The 16,679-nt window shown below is 39.2% G+C and overlaps 1 long non-coding RNA gene across 2 annotated transcripts in view; it reads right to left on the bottom strand.

Annotated features, from left to right (window-relative positions):
- Positions 1 to 16,146, bottom strand: part of LOC123365260 — a 96,702-nt gene extending 80,556 nt beyond the window's left edge. Inside the window, exon 1 of one of the 2 annotated variants that reach the window (XR_006577503.1) lies at positions 16,050 to 16,146. This is a non-coding gene — a long non-coding RNA (uncharacterized LOC123365260). The remainder of the gene's footprint in view (positions 1 to 16,049) is intronic. The other variant, XR_006577504.1, reaches the window with a different exon arrangement.
- Positions 16,147 to 16,679: the final 533 nt, after the last annotated feature.

The raw sequence follows: 16,679 nt of genomic DNA, 5'->3' as shown, positions 1-16,679 counted from the left end.
ATTAGACAGCATTCTACAGGATGGCCTGGGGTAGAGGAAGGAATGTTTCCTTAGCATAGCCTCAGGGATTTTCCCCCAGATCTACTCCAATGTGGAAGGGGCCATGGATTCATCCCTAAATCCAGCAGATTTCTGGGCCCCTGGGCCATCCATGTGAGTCTCATCCTTTTGAGTCTGCACTTGCTCTCAGGCCCTGGTCATGGATTCATTTGGAGTCTTCATTGAAAGGAACATTCTTTTGGGGGGGGGGCGGGGGGGAAAGAGAGGCTCTGAAGAAGAGTTAGTGGCCTATATTACTTTCTTCAGTACTCGCCACAGGGCTGATGGGGGTTGGAGGGGGTTGTGCAGCACCATCATGAAGATTGTGTACCAGGCCTGTATCTTTGATAGAAGGAGAAGTGAGTTGGGCTTGGGAATGAAACTCTGCCCCATTTATACACCCCCACTGCAGAATTATTTAGGACAAACTCCACAGGGAGGTGCTCACATAGCAGTGGGCCTCAGGATAAAAATCACTATGGTTGTGTTTCTGTGAGAAGGGGCTCTCTGACCCAGAGCCCTTAAATGACCACCCACTGTCACAATAAGTATTAGAAGTATCACTCCTGTAGGACAGAACACATTCCTCAAGTACTGACAAAAATCCCCACTCAATGAGTGTTTTGCCCAAGAAAGCACAGCAGAACTCGGCCCTCATTTCATATGGACAAAACCTTTGTAAAATTCAGCCAGCTAGATCATACCCTCTGCATGGAAAGTTACTGGAGTGGACTTTTTCCATGGACATCGTTGCAAGGATTCCCCCACAGCGTTCTGTCAAGGGTGGAGATGACAATGATATTTTTACCCCCTGTAAAACTTTTTACCCCATGGAACTTGCCATCTAACCCTAATAGATCCTGGGGATCCATGTTATGGCCTGTTACTCCCATGCCAGCTCTAAATCTAAGTAGTCCCCCAACCCCAGCTCTTGTTACAGACCCTTGTTTCCATGGAGTCCCAGAAGCCATGGACAACTATCTGTGAACCTAAAAAAATGGGATAACAGGTATATCCCTAACCTGGCCCTGACAGTTGAAATAAAGAGTTTACAAACAACCCATAGGCTGAAATATCTTCCCATAGACATTCCAAATTATTCAGTGAACCAACAACAGTTCATAGAGTCAGGGTCTGCAGAAAGAAAAATCAAATTTCCCTGCATAAATATATTGTCCAGCAATAAAATAAGAATTCACATTAAAAAAAATTGTAAAAGAGTAGCTGGGCTTGGTCTAAAGGATCCTCCAAAGTATTGAGTTCTCTGGCCCCGATCCAGAGAAGCACTCATGCACATGCCTAATTTTAAGTATGTGAGTAACCCTGTTGACTTCAGTGGAACTCAGGGGGTGCTCAACATGTGCATGTTTAAAGATAAGCATGAGTGCTTTGCGGGATCCTGACCCAGAACGTTCAACAACTTGAAGGACTGATGCCAAAGACCACATTTCTGCACTGCAGTCCATGCAGGCAAACTCCTGAATCCACACAGAGCCGCAAGGAAGTCAGTGAGACTCCATGTGGGAGTCAGAGTCCACCTGCCTAGAGCTCGTTGGCATATTGGGATCTAATACTTCTATGCAAAAATTTAAAACAATAGAACAAACACACACAGAAACAAGTAGCAGTGATGCCTATATTACATCATACAATATTACAATATACAAATCTACAAAAGTCAACCCTTCTTTTACTTATATTCTTCTGACACTGAAAGATGCTTGTCAATTAACAATATGCAGTACTTTGGACCATGGATGAAAAGCTCCTTCTAGTTGTAAGATTTCTATATGACAATTATATTTACAACAACTTGGCAGAACATGGGGTTAACAGGTATGCACTGCAAATGCATTTTGTCAGCAAGAGACTTTATGGCTTTCAGGTAATAAATCATAAAAAACTTTTCCTATTTCTAAACATTTTCAGATAAGGGAGTTGGGAATCAAATCAATTTAGGTTTCTATACGCAGGTTCCAATCTTTCTAACCAGGGACAAACATGCTGTCCTTGTCAAATCATTTCAACGTGAACCAACTGAAAATTTATTATCTTATAAAGACCATCTATGTCTTTTTCCAGCATTCTTTGAAGAATGCACTGAGATGAGCACACTGGCCGCAATTTTATTTAGACAAGGGGAAAAAACAACTACTTGCTTTATAAGTCCAGAAAGAAGTTGCAATAGTTTCAACATTAGTCACATTATATTTACTAAAAGTGTTTGCCAGTGATTCCACACTAAAATTCTACCATTGCACTTGTATACAGGCAGTTGCATTTACATGCTTATTCTCTAAGCATTTAGCATTATACTGAAGTATTCTTAATTATAACTATGCTGTAGATATACATGTGTATGTATACGCATATTATACAGGGCCCAATACTGATGGTTTTACACTCATAACTACATTGACTTCAGTGGCGTTTCCCCCGTTGTATAGTTAGAACCAAGGTGAAAGTACCTCAAATACAGTGGTGCCCTCAGCTCCCATTCACTTCAGGGCATGCAACACATCACAGGATTGGGTCCTTTCTGCAGCAGTGTCCAATTAGCATATTAATACTGAGCTGAGGTGATGCTGATAGGATCACAGGGGCGGACCTACGTTAAATAGCTTTTCTGAGTTTTTCAAGCTAAGCTTATTTCCTGGTACAAAGTGTCATGGCACATGTTTTTCAGAAGCAATGACAAGAAAAAAAAATAAACCATCACGAGAAAGGAGAAGTCTAGCAGAAATATTCTTAATGACATTTCATTTAATCAAGCTGTTTACAAAGAATCACCCAGGAAGGTGATGGCTGCGTAGTTCCAGAGTATTACACATCCATCCTCCATAACATACAGCAGTACACAAAGATAAATGAGATCCACTAAGCAAAACTACCACTATCATTAAAAGAACTGTGAAGTAATGCTGAAGTGGACACACTGCTGGCTCACAACTCATTGCAAAATACTGTATCATGGGCAAAAGTGAGGTTATTTTTTCTTCAATTAGTTAATGAATGGGAAGTTTTGATTGATGGCAAGCAGTAGGCTTCATTTTCAGTCGGAGGTGGTCCAAGTCATCATTCAAATACTGACACCAATACTTGTGGAAATGGAGTTTCAGTGTTTAATTATAAAATATGACTGCTACTAGTTTATATTAATAACCCATTATTGACTAGAATCTCCAAAAACCCTTAATAATTCAGTAGCATCTTCTTGTATAGTTTTAGCTAACCTGAGTGGCACGTTATCAATAATAAATACAGACTTATTTCGCAATATTACTTTCTGCAGCATTTTTGTGCTAGCTTTCCAAACACTAAGTCAATGGTAACAACGTGGGCATAATAAAATCAAAGTCAGAGATTCAGATATTCATTTTTGCCACTATATCTAGCCTTTACTTGCAAAACATCTGACAAGTCATATCTCTCCCCCACCCCCCGCTTTTGACTTCAATGGCATATATATCTCAACATGGAATGGAACACCATTACTGCTATTTTACATTTTGCACTTGCTCACAAATACTCAAATATTCATGCTGAACTTGCCTGCGCTCTCCTCCAGCCAGGAAACTAAAGCAATACCATATTATTTGCCCAAACACCATCTCCACTGATAGAGTGCCCCTTTATAACAGAATTTAAAAACATGAAATAAACCACCTTTCCCAGAAAAGTTCATGCCTGCCCCTAAGCTTCATTAGAAATTAAATCCCTAAGAAATCCTACAGGGCAGGCGTCCTCCTAAACTGCAGTGTTTCCGGGTCTCAACCACACAGTTTCTGTACTGCTTTAACTATATTGGTTTGAAACCCATATAATTCAGTTGGTACAACACCCTAGTGTGGAGAGTATCAAGGTGCTTATATCAGTACAGCTTATTCTCCCATATTCACAGGAATAAGCGTCACTAGTATAACTCCATCTAGTCTCATAGGTGGTTGCACTGACTTAACTATTTTGGCTTAAAAAAAAAAATCGCATTTGTGTCTTTTCCCAGCTTTAAGGATCCTTTAGGTTATGTAACTTCTGAAATGCCATTTTCATGTTCCTAGTTTGGCGCTGAAAAACTTAAAATGTTTTTCCAATCGTCTCAAATCTGGTCCCAAGACATAGTCTAATAAACCCTATTTAAAACTCGTCATACAAACTATTTGATAATCAAGACACAGCAGAAAAGCATTAGAAGAATTTTCTAACTATGCATATTCTTAAAAAACAAACAAAAACAGAAAAGATAATGGTCTAAGTTCATATGACATGCCAAATTTGCAGCTACCAGGGACGGGGGGTAGAGAAGGGGCTTTTAGAGTGAGTGCTCACAGTTTGGGTTATAATAAAAGGAGGTTCCTATAACTTAGTAAAGTGCTATTAAAAACAAACAACAAAAAACCCTTGACTAGGTATTTTAAAGTTCTCTCCACTTTATGGCTCAGGAACAGATACTCAATTAACTAGTTTGCTTGTTTTTCATCATTTCAGCTGTGACTGTTTTTCCAAGTGATAATACTTATTTCTAACAGCATCCGCAAACTAAAAGGCAATAGACTCCTATCTTAAGACTAAAGTATTTCAGCTTCAGGAAAACAAAAACAAGAAAGGTTTTACTTTGTGATAAATGTAATGTTTTAAAGGAAGTCAGATTGGATAACAAGCACTGAGTTGTAATAAAGGTTCAGAATAATCACATCTGAAGAAACAGTTCATAGCACATGTTTAGAGAATTTAGCTTTTTTCCTTAGTAAATTGAGAACAGATTACAATTTTCTCTAATTTATTGGCTATTCCAAGTTATTAGCTGAATACTTCATGAAAAAATTCTTTGTCTGAAGACTCTTTATGAGTACTGGATATATTAAATTAAAAATTGCATTACTTAGGTTTGAAGCATCACATGATATTGTATTCCCTGATTTGATAAATGGTAATTTAAGTTTCTAAAAATGTTTTCTGTTTGCGGTCAATTAACAAACAAGTCTAGAATTTTCTTATATCCAGTCATTATAATTATTCTTTCTGTAGGTTATTCTTGGTCTGTTGATGGTGAGCATTTAAACAAGACTATTTTATCTTCATAATTCAATGAGTGTAGGTTAGTTTGATTTGACAAAAGGTCACATGGAATTGTTTTGATTCCACAGTTGGATGAGCGTTACTCACTTTTCATTAAATATTAGAAATATAAAAATACTGGATCAGACTCCATGGTCCATCTGATCACCAATAGCGACTAGAACCAGGTGCTTCAGAGGATGGTGCAAGAACTGTGCAACAGAAAGTTCTGGAATAACTTCTCTAGGGGCAATTTACCCGAACCACCAATAGAAAGAGATTGACTTATGCTTTGAAGCATGAGAGAGTACTGTCTAATATTTGTAACACACACCCCAACCATTTCTGAGAACATTTATGCATCAGTGACTTTGTTTACCAGAACAGCATTTCCAAAATTGTGCGGTTTTGCAGGGATTTTAGTTTTTAGCAGCCCCTTCAATTTCTTTGTGCTGATTAAATGGCTTATCTCAGCTTGGGCCCCCAATACTACAGACACTTAAGCATGTGCTTAACTTTACTATTAGTAGAAGAACCACTGAGTGGTCAGAGTCACTGTAGTAAAGTAAAGCATATGCCAAGGCTTTGCATGTCTTCTGTGTGCCCACTTTGCTCACAGGATACAACCCACATTTTCAGAAATGCTGCACCGGTATGTTCACAGTAAATTAAGACAGTTGCAACAGAAGCGAAATTTAATTGAAGCTAATATTCCTAAATTTGAGACATTCACTCTACGCTTCTCAATGTCCATTTTATACAACATACATTAGACAGACTATTTGTTTTCTTATATAGACAGACTCACTGCTTTGCATTTTATGTTGGAATAGCAGAAGAGGAGAGATACAATACATCCTTTCGGAAGATGTTACTACAGATACAGCTTTAAGCGTTTGAAACTTGCCCTCACCTACAGTATTGTAGCTGATAAAAATCAGCTATTGAGCTTTTACAGACACTGTATTTAGCACCATGTGGCTGTGTTCTAAGAGTAGTATCAAGTCCTAAGTGTTTAAAAGGAATGATCTTGGACATTACTCTGATTTACTATTTTATAAAAATAAGGATCTAATAGATACCAATGCATAAAACATGCATGAGCAAAAAACATAAGGTACTGAATAAAATTTACAAAGAGGATAATATCGTCAAAAACTTGTTTTTTAAATAATTATGCAAGCAACATGAGTTTCAATCGCACAGGGATTCATCTATGTAGAACAACTTGCAGGATCAGGGCCATGATCTGCATCTGAAGATATTGTACACAGAACTGGGCACACCAAGTCAGAAACCCAGTTAAAAAGTTCTTTAGAATTATGAGCTCAGGAATCTATTTTTTGTAGATACTCAAGTACAGTATCATAATAAAATGCACTGACATTGTATATACTGTATTTAAGAATACATAGTCTTTCCCCTCGCTATGCCAGCCTTAGAGTTCTTGTCCATTATCCCACCCCCCCCACCTCAGCACTGACATTCTGTCACACCTATAACATGCAGAGCCTTAGAGGAATCTGCTGATATATTATTTTAGCCATGTGAGATTTACTTAAGTAGTCTCCTCATTTCAGATCTTGTTCAAGGTAAGTCTCTAAATAGTTTATTGGACTTTTCCAATGTAGCAGCGGACACAATCGTTTGGCAATTGAGTACACATGGGTATTTATGCACATTTGCCACAGCTAGCGAAAATGTCCTTTTGCTTCTTAGTTATGCATGCTGAAATGCCTTATAAGATGGCTGGAATGCTAACTGAGTTTCAAAGCACTACTTATAATAGGGGCACTTCATGTAGGGATCCTCTTTCACAGCGAGACAAGATAACTGAGAATCCATTCCTATCTATACTGAAAGGCAACTACACTGCAGCTTCATATTTGTGCCTTGCTTGCTATCAGGCACGAAACATGTTCCCCACACAATTAGGAACTGGGAGGTAGCTGAGCATGCGAACTCTGTGTGGAGTCATTCATGTTACAACCTGGTTACATGCATTATAGCATAATGAAAAATCTGTACCCCCTGTTTATATTCCATTTGCCACCCAATTTACAATTATGTAGTAGCGCCTAAAGGCCCCAGAGAAAGATCAGGGCTTCCATTATGCAAGGCACTGAACAAACAGAAGAGACAGTCTCTGGCCTGTAGAGTTTACAGTCTAAGTTACCTTGTATGTCACCAAACATACTGTCACCCTGCAGTGATTTTAGCCTTATATCATTGCTCTCAAAAGCAGTCACCTTCTGCATTATAGCCATACATATTGTCCATGCTGGGAAATTTTAGAAAGATCTCCAGCTACCAGCTCGTTGACAAGATCAGCAAAGTGCCAGAATTGTAAGCACTGTGTCATAGGCTTGCACTAAGCCACAGCATCAGATCCCAAGGCTTATTACCTGAGGTACCCTGCCATTAAAAGCACACTCATCATGAACCATCAGGTCTTTATTGATTTGAGCCTGATCTTGCATTGGAGCCTACTAGTGTAACTAGGGTGACCAGACAGCAAGTGTGAAAAATCGGAATGGGGGTAGGGAGGGTAATAGGAGCCTATATAAGAAAAACCCAACAATTGGGACTGTCCCTATAAAATTGGGACATCTGGTCACCCTATGTGTAGCCCTGACAGATCCCAGTCAGGATTGAACCAGGGAACCTCTGGAGCTATTAGCTAAGGTGGTAGAGCAGAGACTGACTGACACTCTCCTCTCCCTCTCCGATGCCGCTACATGGGACAGAACACCACACCCAGACGGTGTGTGGGTTACACTAGCACAGCCCCAGTGTGCATGAAGCACTCTTTTGGTCTCAGAGGGAGCCAGTATGAGTGCAGGAGTCCTGGCACAATTCCCAGTGCAGGATCAGGGCTATTTCATCTCCCTGAAAAAAGAAAATGCAGAACTAGAAATTGCAGAGTACTATAATTAAGGAAGTTACATCTAAACAAATAGCTGGGTTTGGGTAACTTATGTATCCTTCAACCCCCAACCCATCCTCTTCAGCACTCCAAGCCTCTTGCTGCTGGAGAAGTAAGCTCCTAAATTTATCAGTAGGTAAAGAACCCTGCTGTGTTGCTTCCTTCACCACCACAGCATGTATACACTCAGGGGGTAAAATTTGAGAGAAGGGAGGAAAAAATTAAGTTTCAGTTAAAAAAAATACAACCGAACCCTTGCCATTACAAGGGAGGAAGTCAGGGTAGTTCACAGGAGGATTGTAACCCACAGTTGTAGCAGCATAAATGCTGGAAGCAATATGCAAAAGAAATATCAATAGTAGCACTTGTAAAGGGAATGATCTCTAAGCAATACAAACATTTTGCTTCAAAAGTATGTTTATATTACAAAGTGTCTCCCCTCCCAGTCTTCTACACACTGCTACCCCTACAGCACAGTCACAGTCTAGTAGAAGATTAATATTTCAGAACTTGTCATGGGCAGTTTCACTTGACTCTGTCACTGCCTATGTCTGACAAGCTATTTATCATGCTGCTAAGTGTCAGCCTTAAATTATCCCTGCTGTTATGACAGCAACATTATTCATCAGGATTACAGCCTCAGTACAAGGCTGCTTACAGCCGCTACCGTCTTCTTCTGGGCTTTATCGATTTGCACTATTTCTATTACAAAAACGGGCTATGCACATGACTGTTCGCATCTTGCATGTTGATGTTTAACAAGACAACAACAAACAAACAAAGTTTTAAGTAGAGCTCCCATGGTTGCAACATGCCATTTCCAAAACAGCAGCATTCACTCCAACTGGAGGCACATTTGCAAATGAGAAAGCAGGAGAACATTCTACACATTATTGATCATAGTGCACAGGCACCCAACGTTGAAGAACGTTGCTTGACAATTTCTCAAGATGAATCGATCTGCATTTGTTTTAACTAAGTCTCCCTTCCATATCCACTGCAGTGAAATGACAATAAAATCAAGAATTATTTATTGAGATGTGCAGTGTTATTCACAGCTACCTCAACTATTACTGAATAGTATTCACTCAATGTCGTGGGCCCTCAAAAATCAAGTTCTGTTCAATGACCTGTTTTAAACTAATACAATGAGTACAGATTAGGGCTGGTTGAAGTTTGTGTGGTCTTTTTTAAAATATAAAATTATTTTCCTCAGTCCAAATCCCCCCCCAAAATGGCAAAAGCTATTTTTTTCCCTAAAGTTTTCTGGTTCTTTGAAATTGAGAGAAACTATTTTTGTGTTAAAAAAAAGAAAAAAAAACCACAACTCAGGAAGAACAAGTAGTAGCAGTAGCCTCTTGGTTCTGCAACAGTTTTTGCAATTGCTTCTTGGGCTAATTTTGAATGGTCATCTAGTCCATTTTTAAACATTTTCATTTGCGAGAAGAAAAACACAAATATTCTAAAGAAGAAGTGTTAAGGACAAAACTCAAAACAAATTAAAAACCTTAAGGCATGCTGTTTTGTTCTGAGTTTCCAAAGTTTCACATTAACAAAAAACAAACAAAAACAAACAAAAAAAACCAACCTCAAGTACAGCTACATCCAAACAATGATATTTGCTGGCTACCTGCATAAAGCCCCCACACTCCAAAACACTGGAAGATGTCAGAGCGGTCAATTAATAGAAAAGGGCTGGATTAGTTTAACAAACAAACTTTACAACCTCTTGTCTCACCAATGTTTTCACAGGCTAACATACTTCGTAGGTATTGATACTATAGCATTAAACTAGGCTTTTCACTGACCAGACACTGGCACCATTCACAATTAGGGATGAATACAGTATTCAGAAAATGTTGTCAAGTATTTCTAGAATTTTGAAAATTCATTCTAATATACAAGACTATCCCCATTTCTATCTATTGTGGAGCTGTAGCAGCAAATATGCCAGTTCCTGGAGCCTTGCTGAGCATTTCTGCTTTCATTTAATAAAGTAAATTTCTATCCCTCACAGTTGTATAGGAAAGCTTGAAAATGAGAACTCTAAAGGCCCAGTACTAGAAAGCAAATATATGCCAAATTTATTTAATTTAAAAAAAGTCTCATGATTTTTAGGGCTCTAACTCATGAGTTTTGAATGCTTGAGGCTGGGAGTATTGACTTCATTCTTACATTTGTAAAGCAGTTTCTTATATTTCTACCTGAAGTCTTGATCCAGCAAAAGAACCTGCTCATGTAACCCCTTCAATAGCACTCCAGGTGGGATAGCTCCTTTTTTTCCTCTATCAATAAATGTAAAAACTGCATTCTCAATATAGTAGCTACTACCTACCTAACAAAAGATCTCTTCAAATGACTCTGCTGCAACATCCTGCACCTTACTCAACAGATACAGATCAAAAGCAAGTTCTAACCCCCTCCTATATTCAACACTATAACATTACCAAATCTAACCATCACTGTGCAGTCCTCCTCTTTCTAGCATTCCTCCATACTCACTAGCCTGCTGCTATAGAGCAGAGACATTATACTTAACTTGCTTTTCCCTCTCGATATGAAGTAGAGACCACTCATCCAGTATGACCAGTCTCTTCCCCCTCCCTAGTCTAGTAGCAGGTACCAGTTGTAGATACATACCAGAATGCCTCATTTTCAAAAACAATCCTAAGACCTTAATTATCCCACATAAGACAAAATAATTAAAAGAAATACTTATTATAGGCACTTCTGTACATCATGCATCCTATGGTGGATTATAATGGATGTGGAGGCAGAGATAGAGGGCCAGATCTTTAGCCCAAAGGTTTTCAGGAGGCCCAGATTCAGCAAGGAATTTTGACTCATGCTTAACTTTAACCATGTGAATCGTCCCAAGGGGACTCATTGGGCATGTGCCTCAACCTTTTGCCTTGTTTCTGAATATTCACTTTAAAGTCTTTGATATGTTTTCCTTTCTAGATTTAACCCTTTAGAATCTCCTAGTTTTCAGACACTTTGCTTTTAACCGCAATATTTCATTAAAGATTTTAGCTGAAGTAGTTACATACTCAACTTTATTCTGTTTAAGAGTAAATATTTAGCAATCCAAAGTAGAAGTTATGACTACAGTTTTCCTTTAAGAGCTTTTCAATAAGCACAAAGATCAAGGGTATTAGTTTTTTATTTTAAAATAAAGCTGCAGAACACAGTTCTCAAGAAAATGTTGTCCAAATCTTACACATCAAAAAGTCAACAGATAAGGCCCATATAATGATATGTATGTGCGTACTGCTGATTTGAGTGACCAAATGAGCACTCTGGGCCTCTTATAAAGAAGTTCGCACTGCAAAATTTCAGAGGATCATTGGGAATGAATTTCAAGGTCCAGGTCCTGCAAACATTAACTCACATATATAATGTTACTCACATCCTTCAGTGTTTGAGAGATCAGGACCCCTAATACTGAAAAAGGAGTTCATCGTTCCTGTGGTGTCAGTAGATCAAGTTACTGGTCTTTGGGTGACTATGGTGAAATAGTCTTGTATAAAGGAACTTGCAAAATGTTGCTGGTGCCCAAAATGAAAGTGTTGCTATAGGATCTGGTGCTCTGCAGAAGTTATTTGGAAATACAAGTACATACAATTTTGTTTTAAATTTAATTTTGAAATTGACTCGAACAGCTAGACTCAGTCATTTAATAAAACAGAAGATCACAGCAAAAGTAATATTTCCCCAAATAGTCTGCCCCTTTCAATGGGTCTATTTACTTTAGATACACTGATGATTACATTCAGCTGCATTATCTGTTTATGAGCGCTTTTAACTTTGATTGCTGCAGCAAGTGTCAATCTTTATATTATTGAAGGACAATTAGGCAAACCATGTAATTGTATTGTCACTTATTAATTTCAAGCTCCAGTGTCATAAATTATATGCCTTAATTAGTACTGCATGTCAATCACAATCTGGAAATTTGAATGAGAAAGAGGTTAACAAGAATACATAATTAAAAGAAAACAGTGAATAATGGCATGGCTGAACAGTTCATAAAATTAGGTAAGAAAACTGGTGCTGAGTCAGCTTGTAGGTGCCAAGATAAAGAGGTTGCATAAAATATACACGAGAAGCAGGAAGTCAGAGAATAAGACAAAATTGAAGCTCTGAAGCTTGGTTTAGATGTCCAACAAAACATAGGGAGAAGATATCTGAAGAAAACTGGGGGAGGGATCATTACTTCTCACCTACCAAAATTCACAGAGAAAGGGAGAAAGGGATAGCAAAGGAAAATAAATACTCTGGACCCAATTCAGCAGTATATTACAGGCCCCTAGTGCCTCCACCAACTCTACTGCCATAAAGGGGCCACAAAGCTGGCCTTAAGGAATGTCCTTAGCATAGATTTCAGAGTGGTAGACATGTTAGTCTGTATCAGCAAAAAGAATGAGGTGTACTTGTGGCACCTTAGAGACTAACAAATTTATTTGGGCACAAGCTTTTGTGGGCTAAAACCCACTTCATCGGATGCATGCAGAGGAAAATACAGTAGGAAGATATATATACACAGAGAGAACATGAAAAAAATGGGTGTTGCCATACCAACTATAATGAGACTACTCAATTAAGGTGAGCTATTATCAGTAGGAGAGAAAAAAAAACTTTTGTAGTGATAATCAGGATGGCCCATTTCCAATAGTTGACAAGAAGGTAGGAGTAACAGTAGGGGAAACATTTGCATGGGGAAATAGTTTTTACTTTGTGTAATGACCCATCTACTCCCAGTCTTTAGTCAAGCCTTATTTAATGGTTTCCAGTTTGCAAATTAATTTCAATTCTGCAGTTTCTCATTGGAGTCTGTTTTTGAAGTTTTTTTGTTGGAGAATTGTGACTTTTAGGTCTATAATTGAGTGACCAGGGAGGTTGAAGTGTTCTATGACTGGTTTTTTAATATTATAATTCTTGACGTCTGATTTGTGTCCATTTATTCTTTTGCATAGAGACTGTCCAGTTTGGCCAATGTACATGGCAGAGGGGCATTGCTGGCACATGATAGCATATATCAGATTGGTAGATGTGCAGGTGAAAGAGCCTCTGATGGTATAGCTGATGTGATTAGGTCCTATGATGGTGTCCCTTCAATAGATATGTGGACAGAGTTGGCAACAGGCTTTGTTGCAAGGATAGGTTCCTGGGTTAGTGTTTTTGTTGTGTGGTTGCTGGTATTTGCTTAAGGTTGGGGGGCTGTCTGTAAGCGAGGACTGGCCAGTCTCCCAAGATCTGTGAGAGTGAGGGATCGTCCTTCAGGATAGGTTGTAGATCCTTGATGATGTGCTGGAGAGGTTTTAGCTGGGGGACTGAAGGTGATGGCAAGTGGCATTCTGTTACTTTCTTTATTGGGCCTGTCCTGGAGTAGGTGACTTCTGGATATTCTTCTGGCTCTGTCATTCTGTTTCTTTACTTCAGCAGGTGGGTATTGTCGTTTTAAGAATGCTTGATAGAGATCTTGTAGCTGTTTGTCTGTCTGAGGGATTGGAGCAAATGCAGTTGTATTTTAGAGCTTGGCTGTAGACATTGGATGTGTAATGTGGTCTGGATGAAAGCTGGAGACATGTAGGTAAGTATAGCGGTCAGCAGGTTTCCGGTATAGGGTGGTGTTTTTATGACCATCACTTATTAGTACTGTAGTGTCCAGGAAGTGGATCTCTTGTGTGGACTGGTCCAGGCTGAGGTTGATGGTGGGATGGAAATTGTTGAAATCATGGTGGAATTCCTCAAGGGCTTCTTTTCCATGGGTCCAAATGATGAAGATATCATCAATGTAGCACAAGTAGATTAGGGGCATTAGGGGACGAGAGCTGAGGAAGCTTTGTATGCCAACATTTTTATGGCTGATTTAGAACAACGTTTCCTCAATGATCGTCCCTAATGCCCCTAGTCTACTTGTGTCAGAGAACACTTCAACCTCCCTGGTCACTCAATTATAGACCTAAAAGTAACAATAGTCCAATAAAAAAAATTCAAAAAACAGACTCCAATGAGAAACTGAAGATTTGGAATTAATTTGCAAACTGGACACCATTAAATTAGGCTTGACTAAAGACTGGGAGTGGATGGGTCATTACACAAAGTAAAAACTATTTCCCCATGCAAATTTTCCCCTACTGTTACTCACACCTTCTTGTCAACTGTTGGAAATGGGCCATCCTGATTATCACTACAAAAGCTTTTTTTGTCCTGCTGATCATAGCCCACCTTAATTGAGTAGTCTCATTATAGTTGATATGGCAACACCCTTTTTTAAAAATGTTCTCTGTGTGTGTATATATAGATAGATAGATAGATAATCTTCCTTAGCATGGAGGCATACCTTGGATGGCATAGCATCAGTGTAGCAGCTATGCCTCACCCTTGACATAAGGTAGTGTGTCAGACACTACTGCACTCTGGCTAGTCCTAGCTGCCAGAATTGCCCCTTGGAGTCATAGACAGATGGGAACAAGTTTATGATAGCCTTGAGGCTCTGCTGGTTGGACTGAGGCTGAAATGAGCCCTTAGTGATAATTCTGGTTTCATGCATATAGTTTTGGGTGGTGGAACTGGGAGAGGCAGCACAATAGGTGCATCAAGGATCTGCTTGTATGAGGGATTTAAAAAACAAAACCCCCACAAAGGATTTGTAGGTAAAGCTAATATATGAAGGAAGCTCAATAAGTCAACAACTGAATTACAGAGGTGATAATTAGATACTGCAACAGACAGCATTAAACACAACAGAGGAGACAACAACAGGTGTGATTACTAAATCAGTCAGTGGAAAAATGGGTCCAAAAGAGGAACATTTTCATGTACATGAATGAAGTCAGGCAAACAGAAAATGTGAGAATTTGAGAGTGGAGAGGTTGGCTGCTCTTCTTCATCCATAATAGGAGTCGCATGAGCCCCCTGATGGAGAGTAAAGATACAGAAGGCAGGTGAAATGATATGGGAGAAAGTGAGCATGGAGCATTAGACATTTTTAAGTGCTCTAAGGTGTTCTCTGAATCTATCAGTGCAGGAATGTTGAGTCTTCACTGCTTCCCCATAAGGGTATATCTCCTACAAGGAAAAGGATACTAGCAGTAGGATCTACAGCTACATCACAATGAGTTTATGCCTAATAGCATGGTGTACAAAGACCCACTGCTATTCAGTCATCTCCTGCCGTTTATGTTCTTTATGCTTACCCTGAGTATGAGAGTCTGACACACCCTGAGAGCTGCTACGCAGAGAATGTAGTTCTGACAATTTTCTGAACCCTCTGCAGTTTTATTTTTTGGTCAGTTATAACTATGAGAAGAGTTCCTGAAGGAGGAGAACATGAGCTCCAGTCTTTCCCCTCTCCAAGGCACATAAACATAAGCTACACAGACATATCTAGGAAACCCCAAATTTTAATCCATGGATATTTAGGAAAGGTTAAACAGCAGATTCTCCCCCATCCCCACAAAGAAGTCAGCATTTCACCCCTTAGCCAACAAATTTCCCAGGGAGCAAGAGACATCAGAGCCTTGTATCCATCTATCTCCTACCTGCAGATATCTTAAGGCATGATAAAGGAGAGTTTTAAAGCACAGGAGAGTAAACAGTCTGTATTAAAATATGCCTTAGCTTATAAGCTAAGTAGCTGCTGAGCTTCTTCATGGGTTTGGAGAAGGGAGTGTGGGAGAAACCAGAGGAGCCCAGAAAGTTTCTACCCTCTGTAACTCCACAGCACACCAATGGAGAGATGTATATGAAGCAGGGAATAAAGGAGGAGCTAGAGTAGCTGAACTCTTTGCTGTGGTGGGGTATACACAATTACCATATGGATTGTATATAAAAGACATGAAATTAAATATCCCTCATTTCTTTACATTTTTACTATTTTGCTACAGCACCCTATCTTTTCAACCCTACACAGAAGGAAAAGAAAATGATCTCCCTAAATAATCTAATTGATTGACTGAGTGGTACAACACATCTACTACAGCTGAGAGAAGATACTACTATCTCCCACTGAAGATGAACTTACCTAATAAGAAAATCAGTGGAGGGTTTTCCTGTAGTTCAATGCAGAGCAAAGCTGACTCTGTTAGCTATTTCCTACCAACAGGCTGCTTTTAGACTACTCCTAAACACAGCTGTGGCTACTCTGTGGAGTCACAGGTGCAGCAATAACCAGCCAAGCAGAACCAAGGCAGCGTGGGTATTATGCTGTAAAAGCCAGGGGGTAAAAAGCTGTGGCTTACCTCAGACAGGACTTCTAAAAAGGTTAGGTAGTGGAATTAAGGTTCTAACAACAAACACAGTTAATAGTCAAGAACTGATCCTTTAGGATCTGGGTATGCTGTAGATGTTTGTTTCTCTTGTTAAGGTAGATGAAGGGTTCAGGTAGTCTACCTTAATTGAGAGATCATTTTGTAAGTCACTCAGCCAGTCAAAGGTGCTTAGCATCTCTTGGGATGAGACCCTAAATACTTGCAGAAGATCTAAGTTATTAATACCTACATTAAATTCTCTCTTGTGTAGTAGGAAGAAAGTAAAATAAAATGTTGTGTTATAGTATAACCTATGAGCCCTTTAGGGCAGGGACTGTCTCGTCCTCTGTACCACACATACATAATCACAGTGGAACAGTCATTAGTTTGTGTAGTCCAGTGGT

The sequence above is a fragment of the Mauremys mutica genome, chromosome 2 (assembly GCF_020497125.1).
Source record: "Mauremys mutica isolate MM-2020 ecotype Southern chromosome 2, ASM2049712v1, whole genome shotgun sequence".
Lineage (NCBI taxonomy): Eukaryota > Metazoa > Chordata > Testudines > Geoemydidae > Mauremys > Mauremys mutica.
Note: the sequence above shows the minus strand (reverse complement) of the source record. Positions and strands in the feature narration are given on the sequence as shown.